We start from the raw sequence: 6,540 nt of genomic DNA, 5'->3' as shown, positions 1-6,540 counted from the left end.
AATTTGCCTTCATGCAAAAGGAGGTTGCTCACCACTGGAGCCCATGCTCAGTGAATGCCTAATCCAGTAAGGGTTCAATGCATTAGTTTCCAGACACATTCAACCAGCGATATACCAACTTTCCCTATTGATGGATCCCACTGGAGGGCCAACACTGGCCTCAGCCGCTTCCTCCTGGCTGGTCCCTCAGGAGCAGAAAGGTGTGCCGTAATGCCTGCTAGCTGCCCAGGACAGTGTCAGCTTCTCAGCAGTGTTCTTTAAGTGATGGCCTAACCAAAAATCGCTCAGCAGACATTGCATCATGCGTGCATTTCACTCCTACAAATGCAGTCCCAGGGGCTGTGGTGGCTGTGGAGAAGAGCCACCTGTATCTCCCTTCAAGAGACACTGCTGCGGGCACGCCTGGGTGGCTCAGTCGTTAAGCGCCTGCCTTCGGCTCAGGTCATGATCCCAGGGTCCTGGGATCGAGCCCCGCATCTGGCTCCCTGCTCAGCTGGAAGCCTGCTTCTCCCTCTCCCACTCCCCCTGCTTCTGTTCCCTCTCTCGCTGTGTCTCTCTCTGTCCAATAAATAAATAAAAAATCTTTAAAAAAAAAAAAAAAAAAAGAGACCCTGCTGCGGAGAGTTCAGCTGAGAGCAGCTGTTGGACCATTCCCATCTGACGGTGCCAAGGCCGTGCTTGCCTTAGATTCTTCCCAGCCGACATCTGAGCAAGGCTGGGGCACCCGAGCCAGGACTTTCCTGCCTGACATGGGATTCCTCCAACGGGCAGTGTTTGCTTGTGGACTCCCCCACTGGCCTGGCTGAGACTTTCTGAGAATTGGACGGGAGTCTGAGGCTCTTCCCAGTCAATCCTCCTTCCTTCCCTCTCTCCTTTCACAGGTGTTTGACCTGTGTCATGGTCTGAATGCTCTCCCTGTTCACCTCTGCTCCCTTCTCCCTTATCCTATAAACTCCTTGTGTCCATTCTTGATGCTTGTCTCTCAGAGAGCCTGAACTGATACACTAGTTCATAAAAAAAAAAGGTGGAATTTTTGTTCAATAAATAAGAATTTTGTAGGATTTATGTCATGCCAGGCATAGTTCCAAGCATTTTACACATACCGAATCATTTAGTACTCACATCAGCCCTGTGGTGGATTATTATTCCCATTTTGCAGATGAGAACACTGAGGTACAGAGATTATATGAACTTGTCCAATGTCATAGAACTATTGTAGCAGGGCTGGAATTTACTTCCACTCCACTATGTTGTCTCTTATGTTAGGAGTCCTTTGCTGTGCTGAGATTGAAGTATTTAAAGATAGGTATTTTTGTTAAGTTTTTATTTAAATTCCAGTTAGTTAACATACAGTGTCATTTTAATTTCAAGTGTACAATATAGTGGTTCAACGCTTCCATACAACTGGTGCTCATCACAACAAGTGCACTCCTTAATCCCCATCACCTATTTAACCCATCACCCCCCCACCTCCCCTCTGGTAACCATCAGTTTGTTCTCATAGTTAAGAATCTGTTTCTTGGCTTGCCTCTCTCTCCCTCTCTTTCTCTTCAATATATCCTCTAAATTTTGGTCAATTATCTTGCATTACCAGCTAAAGAAATAAGACTTTTTCCCCAATACTAGAATGAAACTGCACTAAATTTGCCAAGAAAGAAAGCCTTTAGTGTGGCAATTTCCTATTTCCAAGAAGATTTTCCAGAATTTTGACTAATTTTCTGACATTAGAACATACCCCTACTCTCTCTCTTACCCTGCAACTTCACTGAAAAACCTTGCCTGGATGAAGCAAGTCTGTGAACTGTCATTCTAAACAGCTAACTTCTTCAGACTGCTGGGGGTTAATTAGCAAGAAAATGCTCTTCTCTGGAAAATGTACTAGGTAATGTACATACTTCTAATAATTTAAACCTCTGGGCCACATGTCAAATTGCTGCCCATTTTAGAAAGAAAAAACCTGAACTGGACATGTTGAATAAATTGCCCAAAGTCAGAGCTAGAAAGTAGCTGAGTCATATGGAAACCAACCCTTATCAATTAGCTTATGGTTTTTCTTTTTTTTTTTTTAAAGATTTTATTTATTTGACAGAGAGAGACACAGTGAGAGGGGGAACACAAGCAGGGGGAGTGAGAGAGGGAGAAGCAGGCTTCCCGCCGAGCAGGGAGCCCGATGCGGGGCTCGATCCCAGGACTCAGGGATCATGACCTGAGCTGAAGGCAGACGCTTAACGACTGAGCCACCCAGGCGCCCCAAGCTTATGGTTTTTCTTTACTTGTATTTGTTTCCATCTTTTTAAACTTTACCAGCGGACTAGAGTCTATCTTTCTGAGCCCCAAACTGTAAATCAAAAATAGCCTTGTCTTGCTGGATTGTCTTTACTATGGCAGTCGTACCCAGTTTAACCTTTTCATGATGTCACAGGGACATCTTTATGAATCATAATTACTTTAATGTTTACATTGGTGAAGTTATTTATGGTTTTAGATGAACACATCTGTTATTCAATTTTTTCATTCAGCAAATGTTTGTGGAATACCCTCTGCAGTAGGCAGATTTCTAAAATGGGTGCCAAGATTCCCTGCCCCTGGTGTACATGTTTCAAATAATCCCCAGGGCTATAAATATGATAGATTTTGCTCCTGCAATTGGGTTATATTACTTGGCAAGTTGACCTTAAGATCTGGAGATTATCCAGGTAGGCCTCATTGAATCACATGACTCCTTTGAAAAGAGTTTTCCAGCTGGTTGTAGAAGAGGAAATCAGCTATTCAAAGCAGAGGAAGGATTTAACATGCAGTTACTGGCTGAAAGATGGAGGAGGCCGCATGGTAAGGAATGTGGTTAGCCTCTAGGAGCTAAGAATGGCCCCTGTTGACAGTCAGCAGGAGAATGAAGACCTCAATCTTACAGCCTCATGGAGCTGGAATTTGCCAACAGTCTGAATGAACTCGGAAGCAGAGTCTTCTCCAGAGTACCCAGAAAATAACTCAGCCTGGCTGACACCTTGATTTCAGCCTTTAATGCCCTGACCAGGTTGTAGAACCTAGCCACCCTGAGCCTGGACTCCTGACCTGTAGGACTGTGAAGTAATAAATGGTGTGTTGGCTTAAGGTACTAAAATGACGGTAATTTGTTATGCAGCAATAATAAACTAATAAACCCTCTGTGTGCCAGGCACAGTTCTTGGTGCTGGGGATAAAACATGGCCTCTGCACTCATAGAATTTATGTTCTGGGAAGAGGATGGGGGATGAAGGAGATGCAATGAAGAAAAACCAATACATAAACATACAGTGAAAGATCAGATTGTGGTTAGTGCTGTGGAGAGAATTATAACAGGGAGATATGATCGAGAATGTCTGGGTGGTTCCTTTAGATCACTTGGTCAAGGGAAGTCTCTTTGAGGCTGTCATATCTGGAGAAGCTTGCATGACAAGAAGATTCTGGGGGAAAATGTTGCCCATGTGTAGGAGGGACCATGGAAAGGGGCTTCATGTGGAAACGAACATGTGATTGACAGAGAAAAGGGAAACATGGCTGGGAATTGGATAATCAGAGTGCCAGCAGAGGAGGCTGGAGAGATGGTTAGAGGCTAGATAAGGCAGGACTTTGTGGGTCTTGAGAAAGAATTTGAGTTTGATTCTAAATGTGTTGGTAAGCCCTTGGAGGACTTTAAACAGGTTATGATATGATTTACATTTTCAAGATTTTGTACAGTGTGGAGGCAAGTAGAAATATTCCAATTGAAATAAGGAATAGAGCAGGACTTCCTTTTTTATTTTTTGTTTTCATGAAATTGAAATATTTTGCCACCTGTTTATGCATAGGATATATTTAAATTTTTAATGCATTCTTGGGCTCAGGGATATTTCCCTTTTAACTTACTGTTCTTTATCTTCCCTTCTATGTGTTTATGTTCTTTTTATTGAGAACATTAGAAGAAATTTACAGAGAACAATATCCAAATGTCCAACTAAGAATTGACATTTTAACATACTGACATGTTTATTTCAAGTTCTTATTTATTTATTTATTTATTTATTTTTTAATGTTATTTTATTATGTTATGTTAGTCACCATACAATACATCATTAGTTTTTGATGTAGAGATCCACGATTCATTGTTTTCGTATAACACCCAGTGCTCCAGGCAGTACATGCCCTCCTTAATACCCATCACTGGGCTAACCCCTCCCCCCCTCCCCTCTAAAACCCTCAGTTTGTTTCTCAGAGTCCATAGTCTCTCATGGTTCGTCTCTCCCTCCGATTCCCCCCCCCTTCATTTTTCCCTTCCTTCTCCTAATGTCCTTCATGCTATTCCTTATGTTCCACAAATAAGTGAAGCCATATGATAATTGACTTTCTCTGCTTGACTTATTTCACTTAGCATAGTCTCCAGTCCCATCCATGTTGATGTAAAAGTTGGGTATTCATCCTTTCTGATGGCTGAGTAATATTCCATTGTATATATGGACCACATCTTCTTTATCCATTCATCTGTTGAAGGGCATCTTGGCTCTCTCCATGGTTTGGCTATTGCGGACATTGCTGCTATGAACGTTGGGGTGCATACGGCCCTTCTTTTCACTACATCTGTGTCTTTGGGGTAAATACCCAGGAGTGCAATTGCTGGGTCATAGGGTAGCTCTATTTTTAATTTTTTGAGGCACCTCCCCACTGTTTTCCAAAGTGGCTGTACCAACTTGCATTCCCACCAACAGTGTAAGAGGGTTCCCCTTTCTCCACAAGCTCTCCAACGTTTGTTGTTTCTTGCCTTGTCAATTTTTGCCATTCTAACTAGTGTAAGGTGGTATCTCAATGTGGTTTTAATTTGAATTTCCCTGTCGGGTAATGATGATGAACATTTTTTCATGTGTCTGTTGGCCATTTGTATGTCTTCTTTGGAGAAGTGTCTGTTCATGTCTGCCCATTTTTTGACTTGATTATTTGTTTTTCAGGTGTTGAGTTTGAGAAGATCTTATGTTTTTTAATAAAATAAGGAAATAGTATGTGTAAAAGTTAAGTCCATTTTGTCCTTCATTCCTATCCTATTTTCTTTCTAAGAAGTTAAATGCATCATAGATGTGTGTATCCTTGTAGGCCTTTGTTCAGTTTTTATTTTTTTTTTTTACATACACATGTGTATTTTTCTAAAATAAAAAATTCTGTATCAAATGCATTGCTTATTTATGTGTCATACATTTATATAAAAGTTCTAATAAATGTAAAAAAAAAAGATTGCAGAGGGCACTTGGTAAACTGGGCAACTATTTCAGAATCGATTGTAAACATTCAGATGAGCAAAAATGGTGGCTTGGACCAGGACAGTGGTGGTGGAAGTAGAAATAAGTGGACAGACTTGAGGTGTGTTTCAGAGATAGTGTTGCTAGGTCTTGCTGATGGATTGGATGTGAGAGAGGAGAGAAAGTGTAGACTCAAGATATCTCCTAGAGATTTTTAATGTGAACAATTGAGTGGATAACATTGACTAAAATGGGTCACTCAGTCGGTTAAGGGTCCTGGGATATAGCACCACATAGGGCTCTCTGCTCAGTGGGGAGTCTGCTTCTCCCTCTCCTGTGCGCTCTCTCTCTCTCTCGCTCTTGCCCTCCCCCCTCTCGCTCTTCTCTCTCTCAAGTAAATAAATAAAATCTTTTAAAAAAATAGGGAGGACGGGGCGCCTGGGTGGCTCAGTCGTTAAGCGTCTGCCTTCGGCTCAGGTCATGATCCCAGCGTCCTGGGATCGAGCCCCACATCGGGCTCTCTGCTCCGCGGGAAGCCTGCTTCTCCTTCTCCCACTCCCCCTGCTTGTGTTCCCTCTCTCGCTGTGTCTCTCTCTGTCAAATAAATAAATAAAATCTTAAAAAAAAAAAAAAAAAATAGGGAGGACTAGGATTGGTTGATGGAGAATGAAGAGGTCTATTTTGGCCATATAAAGTTTGAGATACCTATTAGACATCAAGTGGAGATGTCAAGTCTGTAGTTGGGTTTATAAGTCTGGCGTTCAGAAGGGAAGTTAAGACTGGAAATATAAATGTGGAGATGATCAGCAAAATGAATCATGCTTAAAGCTTTGAGATTACCTAGGGAGAGACTACAGATAGAGAAGAGAAAAAGAATGAGGACTGGACTCTAGGGTACTCCAACATTTAGAGATCAGAAAGTGGAACCAGCATGGGAGGCTGAGCAGGACTGGCCAACAAATGAGAAGGTGACAGGACAGTCTGGGGTCCTGGAAGCCGAGAAGAGAAAGGACAGGTCAGGGTGTGAAATCATGTCAGTGACTCCATCCAGCTCTGTTATTTTTGATCTCCACCAGAAGCCTGTGCAGTAAGTAGTGACAGAATCACTATTTTCATTTTAGAGATAAAGAATGGCTTTGAGAGATTAAATGACTGTTCTCAAGAGACTCGTCTAATCAGGGATCCTTCAGAGTATATGGTTCCTGACCCTGGCCCTTCAAGGAAACTCTGCAGCTGCCCTATTTTTTTTCCATTGGGTTGTATTATAGTAATGTCCTGAGGCCTATGATACATTTAA

Source organism: Phoca vitulina, unplaced genomic scaffold (genome assembly GCF_004348235.1).
Source record: "Phoca vitulina isolate PV1807 unplaced genomic scaffold, GSC_HSeal_1.0 scaffold3, whole genome shotgun sequence".
NCBI classification, from domain to species: domain Eukaryota; kingdom Metazoa; phylum Chordata; class Mammalia; order Carnivora; family Phocidae; genus Phoca; species Phoca vitulina.
This window is presented reverse-complemented; position numbering follows the sequence as displayed.